Source organism: Orcinus orca, chromosome 6, assembly GCF_937001465.1.
Source record: "Orcinus orca chromosome 6, mOrcOrc1.1, whole genome shotgun sequence".
Classification (NCBI taxonomy): domain Eukaryota; kingdom Metazoa; phylum Chordata; class Mammalia; order Artiodactyla; family Delphinidae; genus Orcinus; species Orcinus orca.
Window position 1 is genome coordinate 58,472,641 of NC_064564.1, and position 20,575 is coordinate 58,493,215.

The following is a 20,575-nucleotide window of genomic DNA, read 5'->3' on the forward strand; positions in this document are numbered from 1 at the left end:
TCACTGCTCTACACCAGAAACTGACACAACATTGTAAATCAACTATACTTCAGTTTTAAAAATTATGCTTTTCTACATCTATGCTACAACATCCTTTATTTACAAAGCTCCCTTGTTCCCTTCTTAGCTTCCATGATACTTTAATTGTGCCTATTTCAGGGAGCATAGTACCTGTAGAAGTGCTTTGTTACTCAGATCTACTTCTTCTCCCTCCTTCCACGCAGCTCTCACTTGCTCGGCTACTTGATGTCTTGGCCAAAGACAGCATCTTAGAGAACTTGACCTGTTAGAGAAGGTATATTATACAAAGCTAGAAAACCCACCAGCCAGTTATGTTCTGCAGAGGGTCTGGAGAAGATGCCATTAAAGAACTGAGCTCCTTGATGCTACTGGGGATGAAAGACCCTGAGACAGCAGAGTAGAGGTGAAGAGCAAAATGTGTGCATTTGCTGTCATAAGAGGCAAAGGTCGGAGTTTCAACCAGGATCCTGACCTGCAGACAGCTTAGAAGTGGTTAAAAGAAAAATGTCCTGGGGCTTCCCTGGTGGCACAGTGGTTGAGAATCCGCCTGCCAATGCAGAGGACACGGGTTCGAGCCCCGGTCTGGGAAGATCCCATATGCCGCGGTGCAACACAGCCCGTGAGCCACAACTACTGAGCCTGCGCGTCTGGAGCCTGTGCTCCTCAACAAGAGAGGCTGCGATGAAGAGTGGCCCCTGCTCGCCGCAACTGGAGAAAGCCCTCGAACAGAAACAAAGACCCAACACAGCCAAAAATAAATAAATAATTTAAAACTATTAAAAAAAAAAAATGTCCTCAAGGGCAAGATAGACGGGTGGCCAACAAGCAAGTCGCTTAATTTGTATGACTGGTATAAACTGAGGCAGAGGGCAGCTAAAAGCTCAGGCTCAGAATTGCTACCCTCTTACCCTTCTGCTGGGTATGTCAGCTGAAATCTTGTTTCCCAATGAAAGGAAGTGGGGTGGGGTTAGGCACTGGGGAGGAAAAGAAAAAGAAGGGAGAAGGGAAAATGAGCAGGAGGGGAGGAGGAAATGAGAGTTTAAACATCTTCACCACAAACATACCCCTCACACCCTCCAACCAGAAATACCAGTGGAAGGTCTCATTCACATTACTTTTTATTTGTTGTGTATTCACTATCAAATGATGAGTCTTCTCGTCCAGATATTTTACACTTTGGAAGTAAAAGGGTTGCATAGAGGATTGAATGGATCTGATGCTCTTTTTAGGCTGAGGAGAGAGAGGCAATAGCTATGTACTTTTTCTCCCCCTTGTATCAGTCATTGCAAATAGAGGCAGATACACACTAATAAAAGAAGTTTATCCCCAAATGTCATTTTGGAGACTAAGTTTCCATAGAATGCATGCTACTTCATTAAGTAGACTTAATGAAGCTGAAATACCGTGCAAGTAAAAAACAATATTGCTTTAATATTAATCATATGTGCTGGTCTTAAAATATGTGTACAAATTCTTTGATATTTCTTCTTTCAAAATGTGGCGCTTAATTTGGCTCCCCTTGCCTATAGAATGGACTTAGTGACTTATTTCTAATGAATAGGATATATCAGAAATGACTGTATGTCATTTTCTATAATAGGTCGTAAAAGGTATTATGTTTCCTCTTTGCTCTCTCTCTCGCATCCCTTACTCTCAGGAGTGTGATAAGGACCCTCAAACAGCCCAGTGAAGAGGTCCATATGGCAAAAAACTGAGGCCTTCTGCCAAAAGCATGTGAATGAATCATCTTTGTAGTGGATCTTCCAACCCTACTCAAGCCTGCAGGTAACTTCAACCCAAGGTGATGTGTTGCCGTGCAGCCTCATGAGAGAGACTGAGCCAGAAGCACTAAGGTAAGCCACCTCCAATTTTCTAATGCACAGAAAATGTAAGGTAAAAATGTTATTTTAAGTTGTAAGTTTGGGGTAATTTTTTATAGCAATAGATACCTGACACACTATAGTAAAGGATTTAGTGATAATTTTCTCATATTTTTATCATCAGGGCTGGTACTTAAGAAAGAGTAAATTTAATCAGAAATAACTGAAGAAGTAGAATACAAATGGAACTTCTGGCACCTTTAAGGAGTAATAATTAGCTGGAACATTTTTTCTTGGAAAATTATCTTTAATCATTTTGGGAAATGTGTATAATTTTCATTACTTGAGTTCCTTGCTATTACACAAAATGAGGGAAATTTGGGGATACTGACTGTTGTTTTCCTAATAATATCATGTCCCTTTCTCGAATGGTCGTTGGTAGAGAAACAGCTGGGTCATAACGCAAGTCCATGGCTATCCAGGGTTGTGTCATTTAAGTGCTCTTTTCCTGGAATTTTGGTATGCTGTTAGCGCTTGTCTCTTTGGAACAGGGAAATTATTAGCATCACTCATGAATGGTACTGGCCTTTTCATTGGATAGGAGAACTGGGTTTGCTAGTCTGATGTGGTTCTTCTCAGAGAATCTTAAAGCCTGGAGGAAGAGTACTTCCTTCCACTCTTCATGTCGTAACTAATTCCTGTGGATCCTTTCTGTTAAACACCCTAGGAAATCATGGCTTTCCCCGTTGCAATATAGGATTATAACTCCAGATACCTGAGACTGTGTAAAGCTCATGGTTTGCTTTTTCCTCTCTCCCTTCTTTTCTCCCTTTCAGAATAGTTGGATGCCTTACATGTATCAGGTTCTATGCTTGGCGATTTGTATGTGAAGTTCAGACAGGCAGTTTTTGCTCATAAGAAACTTGCAGTTAAGATTGGAAATGGACATGTAAACAGACAGTTATCAGAGTGTAAAAAATGCTAATAGAAGAACCACTGAGCGCTGTGCCATCTAGCTCGCTCAGATTTAGGATGTCAACAAAGGATTCTGGGAAGAAGTGGTATTTGGATGGGTTTTGAAAGATAAACATGAATGAAGTAGAGAAGTGTGGGGAAGGGCAAGCAAAGAAAAGAGAAATTCATATATAAAGTCCTAGAAGCAGAAGAGCTTGGCCCGTTCAGAGAAATACAAAGAGCCTAGGCTAGTTGGATGGCTGATGCAGACAGCTTGAGTGCATTATGATGAGAGATGAGATGGGAGAGGCAGGCTTTATGAAAGGCCCTTTATGTTACACTAAGAAGAACGGACTTTATTCTTTCGGTTATAGGGATCTATTTAAGAATATTTAATGAATAAGGAGGTGGTGTTAACATGATCAGATTTGCTTCTTTTCATAAGTTTGCTTTGTTGTCAATAAACAATGCATCAGAGGAAGCAGTACTGGAGAAAGATGGGCCTTTTGCCATAATAATATTAGTCACATTTTAATAAGGACTTTGAGAAAGAGATGCACTAGGAATGATTCCAAAGCTGTGGGCCTAAGCCACTGGGTGAGTGGTGGTGCTGTTTACAGAGATGCGGAACACTGAGAGGGGCAGGGCCTGTTTTTTGGAGGTCAGGAGTTTGGAGTCAAGTGTTTTCTTTTGACTCTATTATCTTCATGAGGCCTATTAACTAAATTATCATTATTCACCAAAGCTCTTTCTGTATTATGAAATTCTGTAAAATAGGCCATTCGTCAAAACATTCTACAGTGTACCACGGTTGCATGATAAATTAGCTGTTTTAAAAAGGAAAAAAATGTAAACTTTCATCACATATGTCACTTAATCAGTGACATGAAGAAGAAAGAATTCCATGGTTAATATCTTTATTCCTGGAATGGAATTTAAAGATAAAAATTACAAATAAATTTGTAGGTAGAGATAATGATATCCGCGTGTTTAATGGGCAGGAGACTTTGATCTGAACACTAAATTGAGCAATCAGTGAAAAGTATGATAGCATTTGCCAGAGTTGATTGTGTTCATTGGTGGTTAGTTAGAGAAGCTTAGTTACCCCGTGGCCTGTGGGATCTTAGTTCCCTGACCAGGGATTGAACCGGTGTCCCCTGCATTGCAAGATGGATTCTTAACCACTGGACCACCAGGGAAGTCGCAATATGAATATCTAAAACAAATTTTTTTTCTCTCTTGTTAAGTATCAATGAATAATAATGCTGTTTTACTTTAACTGACAAAAATCTCTGACAGTATCAAGAAAGTCACTCATTAAGATCCATGGATCATTAACCCTGAAATTTTATAAAAATGATTTGTTTAGAAAAATAAATTCAGACCTTTTAACAGTACTGATTAATCAAACATTAATTTATCGTCTTCATATAATGAAGCTTAGACCTGTAGGAGATTGTGTGCAGGCGAGGAAATAAATTGCAATTTTCCTTTGAGGCAAATACATGTTTCAGTTGATATTATATGTTATTTTATCCAAAAGTAATGTATAAAAATAGAAACAATCACTTACTGAAATATCACTCATTAACTCGTTATTAAGAGAAGCCTGATTTTTAATAGATAGTCATTTGTTTTATAATTAGAAAATGCTATTGGGGTGGTTGATTTGTAACATATTTTAGGACCTATTTATTTGGATCCACAGAAAGTACGTAAAATAAGTCACGAATTTGTTCTGAGTAAAATTATTATAGCTATACTTGAATAATAACAGAGGCCACGTGATTCAGGGCAAATTCAAGGGCAAATTGTAGAGGAGGGTGAAATTGCTTTGATGCTTTGCATAGCGGGAGTCCCACAAGTTTTGATACCACTGGGCAAACATTGATGTGCACTCTAGTTGTTGTTGTTTTTCACATGCTCACCATTGCCACCACTCTACCATAGCCAGTTATTGGGCTCTTTGTGTCCCAAAACTTAAGTACTAATAGCTGTCTACATAGAAGTTTCAGGCAAAATTCTGTTGTATAAAGGAATGAGTGACTCAGTCAAATATTCAAGTAATCTGCTCTTGGTTCTAACAGCTAATAATGGCTTTATCTGTTACTATAAATGGTTTTATGTCACCAGTTCAAATTAAAGTAGTGATGTGTAAATTGATTTGCTACCCCAAGCCATTCATCAGTCTCCATTATAAACCAACCCCCATGCCCTTTAAGTGGGGTTGCTACTGTGCTCACCTTCTGAGATGGCATTGGTCTGTTGATGCAATCAAGGTAAAGCTATCTCCCTTGACCCTGGGGTTACTGTAGGGGTTACATTATCTAAGTAGTTCCAATCAGAGAGAAAGTCAGAAATGCCGCTTTTTCACACAGCTTGGAAATGAACTTGAGACAGCATGTGACCTTGGTAGCTGCCAAGAGCCACTTTGGAGTCATGAGGGAAACCAGGCAGAAGATAAGCCCGAACCACAGAAGAAGCAGCCTGTGGCTGCAAAGAACAGCAGCAGAAGAGCTGATCAAAACCCCTTTTTGGAAACATGATCACCTCTGGATTTGAAGTTCTGCGAACAGAAAAATTATTGCTTGTCTGTTTGAGTTGCCCTTCTGTTACTTGCAACTGAAAATATTTTAAATGATAGAACGGGCCTTTAAGCTGGCTCGAAGAAAAATGAGGCAGCTGACCTGAACAGGAAGTGAGAAAACGTACTGTCTTTTATTAGGTTTGAAGAAAACTCAGTGCAAAGGAGTACAGAATATGTAATGTGTACATCTTTTTAAACCTTTTTAAGGTGCAGTATGACTCAAGAATACAGAAAAATAAACAAATTACAGCTTAATGGATTATCACAAAGTGATCATGCGAGCCAAGGAGGACATTTCCAGAAAACTCATTCCCCCCTTCCAATCACTACCTATTCCAATCTCTATTCTGAAGATTATTTTTGAAGTAGCCAAAGATTCAAATGAAAATATATTATGTATACACACATTTTGTAGTCCTTAATTCTACCAGAAATTTTGGGGCATACAACTACATGCGATTTTATGCACTATCACAACTAGAGAACCGAATGAAACAAACAATTGTAGATTAAGTGAGAATAAAAGTAGAAAGATCAGGAAAAGATATATCTAATCACAAAGCTTCAGAAGGGCAATACATTTGACTTTGATGTTCCTAGAAGCCAGAAAAGAGAAAACAGAATCAATTTCAAAATATATTATTCTCCTAAGAATCATAGGTAACAGGGAGTGCCCACTCTGTGTCAGAGATTTTTGTAGATGCCCTGTATGTTTAATGTCATTTAATATTTTCAATAATTCTACCAGGTAGAACTGCTTTTCCACAAGGAGGAAAACTTTTCCACTACTTTTCCACAAGGAGGAAACAAAGACATCAGCATGTAAGTGGAGGCCACAAGATTTGGACCCAAGCTGTCGACTGCAAAACATCCACCCTTGACCATAGGACCTAATCCCTCTGTGTGATAAATGAAAAGTTGCTGCTTAGAAGAAACACAGATTTACTGACAGATGGGATACCACTGCTGCCTGTCCTCATAAAAGATAGTCAGTAGAACAACGTCAGCCTTCAGTGGTATCCATAAAGCATGTTAAAAGGCAATTTCCCTAATGTTCTTATGAAGTAAGGTCAATAAATGGAGCATAGTTCAAATAAAGGAAATTCTAGAATTCTCTGTTTGGCTCACCCAAGGATAAAAGTCAAGATTAGATGATTGCATATTCTTCAGAAAATCCTCCGGGAGTAACACTTCTCACTTTTGGATTATTGATAATTCAAAGCAACTCATTTTGTCAGGTAACTGAAGTGAAGAAACTTAGCACCAACTAAGAGCAGATGCCCAGGTTAGTACTCATTCATGTGGAGGCAGGGCTTAAAATCAGTGAAGTATAAATATTTCTTAAAGTGCTTCATCAGAAGCAGAAGGTTCAACTTCCTCATGGTTGTGGACTGAAGCAGGGTTGAAACCGGAGTATTTCTTGAGCAGTGACTTGTATTACACTCTGGGAGTACAAGTCACTTGTATAAGACAAAGAATTCCAAGATGATAAGTTCATCGTTAAAATAAACAAATGGGACCTAATGAAACTTAAAAGCTTTTCCACAGCAAAGGAAACCATAAACAAGACTAAAAAGACAATACTCAGAATGGGAGAAAATGTTTGCAAATGAAGCAACTGACAAAGGATTAATCTCCAAAATATACAAGCAGCTCATGCAGCTCAATATCAAAAAATCAAACAACCCAATCCAAAAATGGGCAGAAGACCTAAATAGACATTTCTCCAAAGAAGATATACAGATTATAAAGGGAACCCTCTTACACTGTTGGTGGGAATGTAAATTGATACAGCCACTATGGAGAACAGTATGGAGGTTCCTTAAAAAACTAAAAATAGAACTACCATACAACCCAGCAATCCCACTACTGGGCATATACCCTGAGAAAACCATAATTCAAAAAGAGTCATGGACCACAATGTTCATTGCAGCTGTATTTACAATAGCCAGGACATGGAAGCAACCTAAGTGTCCATTGACAGGTGAATGGATAAAGATGTGGCACATATATACAATGGAATACTACTCAGCCATAAAAGGAAATGAAATTGAATTATTTGTAGTGAGGTGGATGGACCTAGAGACTGTTATACAGAGTGAAGCAAGTCAGAAAGAGAAAGACAAATACTGTATGCTAACACATATATATGGAATCTCAAAAAACAAAACAAAACAAAACAAAAAATGGTTCTGAAGAACCTAGGAGCAGGACAGGAAAAAAAATGCAGAAGTAGAGAATGGACTTGAGGACATGGAAAGGGGGAAAGGTAAGCTGGGAAGAAGTGAGAGAGTGGTAGGGATATATATACACTACTAAATGTAAAATAGCTAGTGGGAAGCATCTGCATAGCACAGGGAGATCAGCTCGGTGCTTTGTGTCCACCTAGAGGGGTGGGATAGGGAGGGTGGGAGGGAGACCCAAGAGGAAGGGGATATGGGGATATATGTATACATATAGCTGATTCACTTTGTTATCCAGCAGAAACTAATACACCATTGTAAAGCAATTATACTCCAATAAAGATGTTAAAAAACAAAGTTCATTGTTGCCTATGCTCAGAAGGATTGCCTGTGAAGCCTGCAGCAACACAAATACTATATATGGAGAGAAAGGGTGGGCTAAATCAAAGAATACAATAAATGAGTTTGGGAGAAAAGTAAAACTAACACAAATAGTTTAGATTAGTACAGATTTTATGAGACAGATGAATTTTTGAATTTACCTGCAAAGGCACTTTAAACTCTGACTTAAATTCTGTAAGCTATTGTGCTTCTTCCTAAAATTGAAGAGCAATTGCATTAAAATGCAAGTGTACCAACATTTCTAAGGGGAGGATTACTGAAATCTGTGCCTTGCTATTATAACATTTTTAAAAAGGCCACACAAATACTTGAACATTTTCAAGTGCGAGACAGTATACTGGGACATTGCTTAGGATGCAACATCTAGTACTGAATGCCCTATGACAATAATTTGGTGATTCCATAAATTAATAATTATAGAAGGTATTATGTAGCAAGGCTTTATATATAGTTTCCATGTGAGGTTGATTTTGAGAAATGTTTCATATCTTTGTTGCTGAAATGGAGCAAGGGAGGGCAACTTAGAAGAGTAAGGAAACATATCACATTACGTTGTATAGCTGCTTCCTTGTTGGAAAGTCCACTAAAATACTAGAACAAGAATTTTGAATACCTTGCTTCTTACTGCTGCTTCAGTACGTGGTACTTAAAAAATGAATAATTGCTGAATGAACAAAGGGCCGTGTAAGGAGGAAACCATGAAGCAATGTCAGAGAACGAGTTAGTGAAGTGGAGGGAAATGTACACACAACAAAAGTAGTGAAAGCTCAGGCTTGAAAAAGAGGTTAGCTTGACCTTCTGTATGGTCTTCAATGCCAGCCGAAGTTGTTAATGATGGATTCATTATGGGTATAGCTACTCTTACACATGTGACTAGATAGGGTCACATGTGTAAGGTGTGTAAGGTCACATGTGATAGGGTAGCTTCAGTTTGATAGTTTAAAAAAGCAGTGTAAGACATCAGATTTATAGAACTATTGAAGTTATCTTTTTCTTTTCAACCATCTGCCGTAACTGTAAATCTAAATCTAGTAATAACTTCAAAACACCCGGGCAATCAATAATCGTGTCAGGCAACAAGAAAATAAAGAAGAACATCAAAGTTAGACAATATGAAGAAACTGCTATAATACTGTCAACTTGGAACTGCTAGAAAATTAGTGATCTAGGCTTATTTACAAGCATAATTTAGCTACTCATAAATCTCATTCAAACTTGAGTTTACAACCTCATTTTTGGTTGAGTATGGGACTCAGATGAATTACTGTGAAAATTCCTCTGGGAAATTACAGTTTAAGTAATGTTTATCTTGGGGAAAAATAACTCAGATTTTTGGTCTATTACGACCTATGCTTAGAGTCAGAGTTTATTAGCATTAATCACTTAAGCTCAATGTGGAAGAGGGAAAACAGATGATCAGGAAATTTCATTCTTTTATTAATTCAGTATTACATAGTCCATTCTGTGACAATAAAATGAATTCAGGATTGTTATAATCTTATTGGTCATTCTTGGGATTCAAACACCCTTGAAAAAGCCAGAAAAATAGATGTACTATGACAGTGCATTGTATTTGATACGTAACCGTATTCAGTTTGACAAGTAATAATTTATCCTGACACTCAGTATTTCACAGGAACCCTGGGAAGAGAATAACCACTATTTCTCAGATAAATCTTGCCTTAAAAGATCATAGGTTATTTAGTTGATTATTATAACTATTCTATTTATATAATAGCCATACAGATCTCTGCCTTTTATATTACGACTAATGTAAAATAAATTCTCATTTTGATAGAATATTTAGCTCATACCAGCATTTATCACTCAAATCTAATTATTGTGGTATCACATACATTTTTATTACTTTAATGACATTACTATTTCTTTCAACTTATCGATCCTTTATTATATTTGCACTTCATTAATTATTTTTATTAGTAAAATAAACTCATTAATAGTGAGGGTCAAATATGTCAGGTTTATTTTCATAATCAATTTCATATTATGGATATTAGTTGGCAATGTGATCCATTTAGTAGTACTCTCTCCTTAGAGACTCTTAATACCAAACACTAAGATCTAAAAGGAACCATTATGGAGCCTCTCCCCTGCCTTCAGTTGAGCTGCATCCCGCAGCTTAAGTGTTTTTTTCGTTAAATCTCCAATGACTACCTTGTCAGTAGCTTCATAACTTCACAGGGCATTTTCCACTTATCTCATTTTCCATTTATCATTTCTATGCCAAAATAAGTAACATAGGAAATCAAAAAGATAAATATTTAAAAGTCAATCATTTTAAAATGAGAAAAAGATTTGCATATCAAGTCTCTGGAGGCTTAGTAACTCAGTAAACTTAGAAGAAATCAGAAAGGAGAAGATGGAAAGATTTTAAGACATAAATGACATACTTCAATTAATCAGTTAACTTTTGCTTTATTTTATTCTTGAGAATATATGAAGTAACCATTGAAGATACGTTTAGAAATTTCTAAAAATATGTTAGGTCTTTAGTTATTAACTTGGAAATACATATCTGAAATATATTTGAGTGAAAAAAAATTTCCAACTAATGAGATTAGATAGTATAATCTAACTTCTAAAAAAAAAAACCTAGAAAAAAGTCCTCTCTTTATGTTTTAAAATAGGTGAAATATATATATGTAAAAGAAGAACAGGGTTTGTACTTAACCAAGGTCCAAGGCTATTACGTAAAAAAAATAGTGTCTCTTTTAGTCCATTTGGGCTACTATAACAAAAATATCATAAACTAGGTAGTTATAAATGACAAACATTTATTTCTCACAGTTCTGGGGGCTGGGATGTCCAAGATCACAGTGCCATCCAACTGATGGTCTGGTGAAAGGAGGGCCCTGCTTCCTCATTGATGGTTATCTGCTCACTGTAATCTCAAAAGGTGGAAGGACCAGGGAGCTTTCTTGACTATATTTATAAGGGCACTAATCACATTCATGAGGATTAATAATCACCTCCCAAGGTCCCCACCTTCTAACACCATCACCTTGGGGGTTAGAAATTCAACATAGGAATTTTGTGGGGACACAAACATTCAGAACATAGCAGGGTCCCTTAAATTTTCTATTGAGTATTGTTGGTATAACTGCTTTCTGTGGGTAGGCCAGGAATTGGGCTATAGGTGTCTAGCAGTCAGTTTGATAAGGAAAACCCAGACAGTTACCCAATTTCTTCTAGTGTTTGTAACTTAAAAGCATATTGAGTACTCAAGTGAAGTACAGATGTTCCTGCCAAGACCAGAGGACTTGCCTCTGAGTGTTCACGCTAATGACACCCTGTAATGTCCTTGAATAATTATTAATTTCCCTTCAACTAGCACAGCTGTGAGTCTCACAGGTCTGTTTCTTATAAGGCTGCATAATGGAGGCCAGTGGCCTCCTGATGAAGTAAATTCAGAAAGAGCAAGTACCTTTATTTCACAAGAGCGCTCGTATGAATTGGTAAGAAAATATAGCGTAAATATATTCAGCCATATTTTATTCTGTGGAGAGTTTTAAAGAGGCAGGGCCTAAATTAAATCTTTCCTCGCAATTACTATTTTCCTTGAAACCTCTCTGTAATTAAAAGCACATTTTTAAATTTAAACACATTATGTGCAAAAGTACTAAATCAAGTTGAAGAGGCAACATTCAAGTGAATTTTGAACTTCATTTTAAATGGATAGGTTAGGAAGATTCTAAAATAGTGTATCTAGCATAAGTTATTGATATTTCACATTTAAAGTAAAATAATATAAAATTTATCTATATCACTGTCTTCTAAAATATTGCCATTATTTTCTCTGTTACAACAAGCATATTTCAAGAGAAGGGGAAATCTAAGATTTGTTATGCCCTTATTAGATAGTTGGAAACTCGTAGATACTATTTCTTTTCAGTTTTTTTAATGACCCTATTAGATGGCAACCACAAGGCCTAGTAATTCATTTAAGTGACCTGAGTGCTAAGTGGCAAGTTCTGGTTCATCCCAAGGTCTAAGATTAGGAAATCTGTGCTCTTTCCAATACGCCAAGCAGCTCATGAGTAGTTTACCAAAGCTATTCTCAGAGAGCCCTATCATTTGCTAGTCACCTGCACCCTGGTGTTTACAAGATTTGTTCTAAAGTAATCCATGACTGAACGTACACCCCTATGTTTGAGAAGAACAAGGTGTTTCTTCAGAACAGGGCAAGTTTACTTCACTGATACATTCATTTACTCCTTTAAAAGAATTTATTAAGCACTGCCCTGTTCCAGAAACGGTTCTTGTTTGTTCCAGAGCAAACTGGAGAAAGCCCTCAGGGAGCTTATGGTCTAAGTAGGGATTATTACTCTTTCTTTCTTCCTTTTTTTTTTTTTTTTAATTGAAGTGAACTGGCATAGGACATTATATTAGTTTCAGATATACAACATAATTTTTGATATTTGTATATATTGCAGAATGATCACCACAGTAAGTCTAGTTAACATCTGTCACCAAACACAGTTATATAATTTTTTTCTTGTGATGAAAAATTTTAAGATTTACTCTTAGCAACTTTCAAATATGCAGTATGGTACTATCAAATGTAGTCACCATGCTGTATGGGATCGTTAATATTGATCATGTTTTGACCATTTATACATCATTTATTACGTGCAAATTCCCATGCTAAACACTTTACCTACATAATTGCTTTTAATCCTGAAAACTCTGTAAATTGTGTGTTACTATTGTTATTTTCACCTCACAGATAAGAAAATGGTGGTGTAGAGAGTTTGAGGATCTTTTCTAAAGTTACACAGTTAGTAGATGTATTGGTTAGCTTTGGCAGCAGCAAAAAAGCCAAAAAACAAACCAAAAAAAACCCTGAAAATCTCACACGTCTGTAGAAAAACTTGGATGAGCTGCTTTGACTGGGCTTGTCTGGGTTCAGCTGGGCTTGGCTCTACACTGCTGGTGGGATTCAGGTCTTCTCTGAGTATCTTTTCATTCTGGAATAAAGATCCACTGTCTGAGGCAGGTTCTCGTGGAGAAAGGAAGAAGCTCAAGGGGAGAGAATGACATGATGGGAACTGGCAGACTGTCACTTGAACTTACATTCCAGGGTCATAGCAAGTCACAGGTCAAGCCCAAAGTCAGTCATCAGGGAAGTATTCTCCGCCCACCTGGGGGGCGTGGCAAGGACAGAGAAGGAAGGAAGAATTGACCACATTAGGCAATAGCACTGGGATTCAAACCCAGGACTGCCTGAATATAAATCCTGTTGTTTTAACTACTTTCCTATTCTAAATAAATAGGAACCTATTTTATCTTCCTTTGGGTTTATGGCTAGTCTTTTCTGAATGAAGTTTCTAGTCAGGAGTAAATTTGCTGACTTTTTTTCCTCAATAATTGATAAAATTTAAGAAAACTTATAATTTGTTATTGACATACAGAAGATTATCATCTGTAGTTATGGTAATAAAATTCTTCTTAATCATATGGCAGATACCTAATAATTTCCCGTAGTGTATAAACTTTCTGTATTTTCTGCAACTTTCCAGAATTCCGCAGTCATGTTTTCAAAGATATACATTGCTCAGTAATACAGTCTAATACTTCAAATCAATGTCATAGTTCTAGATGGTTATCACTTTAAAGCATTTGGTCAACAATGGTGAGAAATGATATCAGAGAACATTTCCGCTAGCTTTGGTAAATATACTTGGAAATTTATACCATGGAACACTCTCAGATACTGCTGGGGGTTATGCAAAGTGTTACAAGTCCTATATGTAGCGTTTCAGCAATATCTATGCAAGTTGCAAACCATTTGATCCAGCCATCCCATTTCTGGGAGTTTATGTTGCACATATATGACAGAACAAATACAAATTGTATTATTGTATATTGTAGTATCATATACAATAATATATTGTATATATTATATGTATACAATGCATAATATACACTATATAGTATACTGTATATATAGTATATTGTATATATACTATATATATTAACAGTACTATTTGAAATAGCATAAACTTATAAATGACACAAATCTCCATCAAAAGAGTGTAGGCTACATAATTTACAAATAGTGCAAAAATAATGAGAAGATACTCTATGTTCTGATATGGAACAATCTCAAAGTATACTTTGAACTGTAAAAAGCAAGGGGCAGAACAATGTATATATCTTTTATATAAGGAAGGAGATAAATCAGAAAATATGTTTGATTTGTTTGGGAAAGATGCACAAGAAACTCATAAAAATGTTTATAGAGTAGACAGGGACAGGATTGAGAGGGAGCTTCTTTACTACGTACCTCTTTTGTGTTGTTTGGATTTTTGAACCAAGTGAATAAAAGAAAGGAAAATTTCCTTATCTAACTCATACTCCAAAACCAAAACAATATAATTTATAAATCACTGGCTTCATGGGGACTTTCTATTTAAAAAAGTTAGTTGAAAAATATATCTTAGCTCTATTATTTGTGAAGGAAAATTCTGTTCTATATGCTTACCTATTCTTTTTAGAAATTTCATTGTATATTCTTGGTTAGTTATATAAACTTTTCTAAACCACAGAAACTTTTCACTTCCTTTGGCCTTTGGCTATTTTTGTAAAAACTATGGAAGTATTTCATCTTTATTGGCATTTGGATTTATGTGTGTTTTTATAATCAGTCTGTCCTTGTCTAAAATTAGGCAAAGGGAGAAGGTGAGTCCTTGGATTCCAGATAAGGAAGGAGTTGAGAGTGAGTAAGCGGGAGCAGGGCCCTTATCCCAGAACCTGTCAACAGCAGTGGCTCAGATCCAGCCTGGTCAACTTCACCCAGCACTAGACCTTATTTTGGGGGTTTAGGATTGTAGTTTTAAGACCAAGCAGCACATTCTAGCCTAAGAGTGGAACCGATAAGTAACAAAGGACATGGACAGACTTCACCCAATAATTATAATTCTTAAATGAGTCCATTTAAAGCATTATATTCAATAATAATCAAAAGAACATTGATTTAAAGAGAATATTTGAGGACTGTTTAATCAATCTATATAACTGAATCCTAATTCCACTGCATGGATGAATAAAGTGAAGTATCAAGTTGAAGGAGAAATAAAGGTTCATTCCCCACTGTTGTTGGAAGACAACTTTCCACATGTTTCTCATGTTTCTGCATCTCTTATACTGAGACCTTGACTTAAATTATTCCAGACCATCTTTTCAAGGATATTTGAGTGGCGAATAGCCTTGGGAGGTAGAGATGATGTCTCTCTCCAGAGCAAAAGGGAAGGCATAATTGCAGCTTTGCTTAGGTGGAAAGGAGTCCTCACATTACAGAAATGTCCAGTTACAGCTCTGCTTGTGCCTGGAGTTCCCTCTTGAACTAACTTTCCACCCATGCACAAAGTCAACATCTAATCCCAGTTTCTCTTCCGGGGTAAGACCATTGGCTGCCCGGTGTTCCTGCAGTTCAGATTACCCTCTATCTATCAGGATAGCTCTGCTTTCAACTGGGCCTGCTTTGTGCAGTGAACCTTCCTGCCCTTTGACATTATTCATGCAACAAAGTTACTGAAACATGGGACCCTTTCTTTTGAAGTTACATTTTGGAGGACCTGTTCTTCCCTGTCGGGTCCCGGGACACAACTGGACATGAGTGCATGTTGACCCCATGCACTGGGCAGGGCGGCTCTTCACTCAGGTGCAGGAAGATCTCAACCCTGCATCAGCTCCCTGATGTTCTCCTGACTTGGTTCTTCTGGGGCCTCCCTTTTATCAGTTGGCTCTAAATTTTCCTGGCTCTTCCATGAAGCCTGAAACTTTAGGAATTCAGGGCTCCTGGCGTTCATCAATGCCCCCTGCTGTCCTCCACGAGGGCATACAACAATCTGGGAAATTGCCAAGTCCCAGGGGGACTAAAGCAGGGGGTCTCTTCAAAGGTATGGCTGGTGGCTGTCTGTACAGCTGGACCTCCAGTGACAGCTTTAACTTCTCAGAAAGATGTTCTGTAAGAAATGGCTTTGCTGGATCTTCGAGGTAGAAGGGACCATTTTTTGAACTCCTGGGTCACTAGAGTATTCAGATTTCCATTTAGATTTTTAGGAGTTTCCTGGTTCACTGGCTCTCAGGATGTCTCAGTTGTGTTTCAGGAGCTGGGAGCTCCTCAGCCTTGACTATCTCCCTTGACCCTTGGAGGAATTCTTCGTTTCATCTCTCACATCCTTATGCTCTGGGAACATTGCTATTCTGTTGTCAGATTCTCCTGGGATATAACTGACTCTCATCCTTTGGCTCATTTCCTGTTACTGCTTGACTAGTAAGCAGCTCTGAACTGCTTCTGTTGTCCCCCAAAATAGTCCCACTGTGTCGTGTTTTGGCAACAGTGATGGGTGTGAGGGTGTGAAAAATCTGCTTTCCTCCCCTGAGAAAGGTCTGTGAATCCAGGGCCAGTATCACAGAAGGACCATTTCAGGGCTCTCTGCTGCTTCTTTCCCCCAGGTGACGGGGCAGATGGAGGGCTATCCAGGGCAAGGACTGCAATTTTTTGCGATCACCTGTCTTCCTGATCTACTTGAGGGTTTCTTCCAGAGAGCTTGGTGACTCACTGTGGAGTCAGCCCTTGACAGATGGTGACTGAGGAGAGAATGGCAGACTAGGGAAGGAACTAGGATTGGGCTGCCCTCACCAAAACAATTTACAGATTCAAATCCTGTTTATAGGGACACTTGGGATTGAATTTAGGGTTCACCCAGATAATCCAGGATAATCTCTTCATCTCAAGATCCTTAACTCAGTCATACCAGCAAAGCACTTTTTTGCCTTATAAGAAAGCATTCATAGCTTCCAGGAATCTGGACCTGGTTATATTTGGGGGAGTCATTATGCAGCCTATTATACACATAATTGTCAATTTAAATTTCAGATCCTCAAGGGCCAATCTTGTGGCTCTAGGCCAGGAGGTAAGAAGTGGGCAGTGAGAGAGGCTGAGGTGGACATCTTTGCATTTATTCACCCTTGTGGAAGAGTCCCTCTACTTTCCCCTTCAGCCTCAGCCCATGTGCACGTGGAGTTGTGGTCTCCAAACATCCCTACAGTCAGGGTGTCCTGGGGCTCAGTTCTAGCCAAAAGGAGAATTCCATTAACCTAGTCAGAGTGATTGGTTCAGTGACCCAACCAAAAGCCAATGAGGCTTTTGCAAGAGGTGTTGTGAGAGAGGTGCCACATTTTCAACTGCACTCGAACCTGGAAGAATACAGCCCTGACCTTGTCGGCAGCCATCCTGCTACCACATAAAATCTGAGAATAAAGTCGGACCAGGAGACAGAGAACGCACCAGTAGAGAGGAACTCATTTCTGATGACATCAGTTGAGTCCCTCTGCTAAAGGCAACTTTGCCCCCAGACTTTGTTACATTAATCAGTGAATTTCCGTTTTGGTTTAAGCTTTGTTTGTTTGTTTGTTTTTAGTACTTGGTGAGAGTTTATTATGCATATAAGAACACCTGTCCAACTGGGAGCTTTTAAATTCAAAGACTGCTATGAAGCTCAGAGGCATGACATTACAGGATGGCTTATAAAGTGAAAATGAGGAAGTTGCTTCACTTTATATGATTGGTTATTATAAAGGGGGGTTTCCAGATGGCCAGGGATTGGTTAAAATTTATTACCTTATATTGTTCTTAGGAAGATGGCTTAAGTTTCTTTTATGAGTATAGAAGGCATTTACAAGAAGAAGCCTAAAAAGCAGGCCAGGTTACATTTCACTTGTTTTGCAAGAAAAGCTAAATTAAGTTTCACTTACCTGGTTTAAATGTTTTTGTCTGCTCAGGGAATTTTTGAGTCTGGTCTCTTTTGTATTTAATTTTAACACCTGGCAGGCAAAGGGCACAGCTGGAGGCCGCAGGCTGCACTATGTAGCTTCAAGTGTGTGGGGGGCAGTAAGTGCGGTTCCAGGTAGACAGGCAGGAAAGGATGGGCCGGGTGGGGTCAGCCGAGCCTCATCTTGCGGGATCTCGCGAGTTCTGCCAAGCAGCAGGGGAGTCCTGAGATGAGAAAACTTGGTTGTCCTAGGTGCCAGAGGTCGCCTGTCCATAAGGAGTCTGGTTCATGCCACCTATCCAGCAAACCCCAATTCCCCTCTAACCCTCACCGCTACCTGAGGGTCACGGTGTTTCCATGACTCCCAGACAGATGCAGGGATGGGCTCTGGTCCAAAGGCTGTGCTTGGGTGGTACCACCCAAGGCCGGAATGGGGGAGTCAGCTGCACATGCTAGAGCCGAAAATCTAGAGCCTTCCAGGAGGCCAAATACCTCAGGCAGTGACTCAGGCTTCTGGTGAGTGACCCGGGCACCCCATCCAACATCGGCCCAGGTCCAAGGTCGGTTCCGGTGCACATCCCCAGGTCAATGCTGAGTTGTATTTTTTGTTACTACAAGCAAATGATGCCTCACAGTACCTGTGGATCCTGTTTATGGTTCTTTCCTCCATGCTAGTGCACTAAACATAGATATTAGCCTCACCGGTCTCAGTTTCCCCTTCTGTACAAGAGGATTTAACTACAATAAATACTTAAAACGTTTGCAAATATAAAATAAAATAATCAATGTTAAAGCCAGAATTTGTTTCAGAAATGTCAGGTGCAAGTAAAATTATGTTTAATTTTTATAAATTAAATTATATCTGACTCTAAGCCCCCTTTTACGAGGATGGGATGACACCTAATTTATCGCTGGAGCCTCTTTTCCCTCTTAAGTGTACTACACATTCTCAGAGGAAAAGAAAGACAGCTTAGGAAACAGCCTCTGGTCTTTGGTCCTTCAAGGTTACCACTAAGAGGCTCATTGTACAAGGCATCGTCCATTCACAGGCAGGTAATGCCACAGCCTTTCCGCCAATGTGGTCCCAGCGTCACTGGCTGAAACTCTCAAGGCTGTGGTGCTGGATGTTTAGCAGCCCTCACCGCTGGAAACACATCAGCTCTCCCCGTCAGAAGTCCTGCCGTCTCCTTGGGGACCTCCACACAGGCCACAGCCCTTCATAGAACCCATCACTACATGCCTTTCTTCCAGTCCCAGGAGGCACTGCTACATCTGGGCCACTCTCTCTTTCAACCCAGTCCCCTTCTCTTTCATCCGAGGACTACACAGCTAAGTTCTCTTCTCACCAAAGAGCCTTGATGAGGTTGGACAGCAGCTATCTAGCCCAGGCAGCACAAAAGCCATTACGAACCCCTGAGAGAAATCAGAAACTCAGACCTTCTTGGAGACGTTGGTGGGGGCCAAGTTACCCTTTCACCTTTATGCTAGTCTCTTCTAATTGCTTGGTAAATCTTACCCTGCCACAGATGTCTGTTACCTAGCAGAGAGTGAGAAGGTGGGGCAGGAATATCTTCAGAGAGACATCAGCTCTCCTGTCTGGTCATTACCAACTCCCATACTGAAGCGTGGCCAACCACCTAAACTTGCATGGTGCCTGGCTCCTTCCTGGGAACTCAAAAGAATGAAGGAACAGACCTGAGTTTGGGGGGAAGGTCTGGTGAGGAGAAAGTGGAGAAGGAACCGCCACAAGTTCCTGAAATGCCCTTTGACCTCTGTAATGTTACAAAATCAAAGGCCTGAATGTGTACCCTTGATTTACCACTTACTGGTCATGTGATACCGGGCAGCTCACTCTACTTCGCCAGAGTCTCAGTTTGCCATCTGTTATATGGAACATAAATCAATTTCATGAGGATATTGTAAGAATTAAGTGAAATAATTTATTTGAGGTTTTTAGCTTAGCGCCTGGCACATCGTCCTTGGGAAAAATTTGTTGTATCATTATTGTTAACCACTGACCCATCACACACTTTACGTCCCAAATTGTAGCTGATATTTCCATTTGTGGTCTAGTCTCACTTCCCAGATCTGATGCTTGGAACACTTTTACAGCTATAGCCTTTTGCCAGACCACTGTATGGATTCTCTCCCTGGCTATGTTGCTCTCTTTGAGTTCTGAATAAATGTCTGTCACTTACTCTTACTTCACAGACTATGGTGGCCACACTTTCACCACATCTAGTCCAATTCTCCATGTGAAACCCGGACTCGTGTCATTCCCTTTCGCTCTTTCTCTAAGGATTAACATATTCCTTCTGCCCGGAAGATTAAAGATGAGAGAGAGACTGCAGACCAGGATCCTACCAGAGAACGTACACATTTGTTCTTAGCATCACAAATTACATTTCTCACTTCCAGCACCCCACACTCTCATGTTCAAGGGCACCTTTTCACTCGGCCCCAGCCAGGAGCAGTAGTAATGCTAATAGAGAAATCCAAGGAGCACTTGGGAGAGGGGTAGGTAAGGAGGGAAAGGCAAAGTAAGCAAAGAAATTACCTACTTGTTATAAATGGAAAGGACTGTAGTTGGTCTACCAGTCTAAGTGACAACTCAGCAATCAACTCAGAGATGACGTGGCAAACTTATAATGCGCATAACAGCTTCCTTCCTCTCCATTCATCGCTTCCCTCACCAATGCAGAATAACAACACTTCAGTTCGAGTCTCATTTTTTTCTACCCTTTTCTCTTTTACCTCATTCCCACAACTCATGATAGAATATTTTAGGGTTTGCTTATGCAAAAATAA

The 20,575-nt window shown here is 39.1% G+C and overlaps 1 long non-coding RNA gene across 1 annotated transcript in view; it reads left to right on the top strand.

Moving 5' to 3' along the window:
* Positions 1–20,575, top strand: part of LOC117203768 (uncharacterized) — a 399,299-nt gene that overhangs the window by 102,803 nt on the left and 275,921 nt on the right. The window contains exon 12 of the long non-coding RNA XR_007477754.1: positions 1,679–1,874. This is a non-coding gene — a long non-coding RNA (uncharacterized LOC117203768). The remainder of the gene's footprint in view (positions 1–1,678; positions 1,875–20,575) is intronic.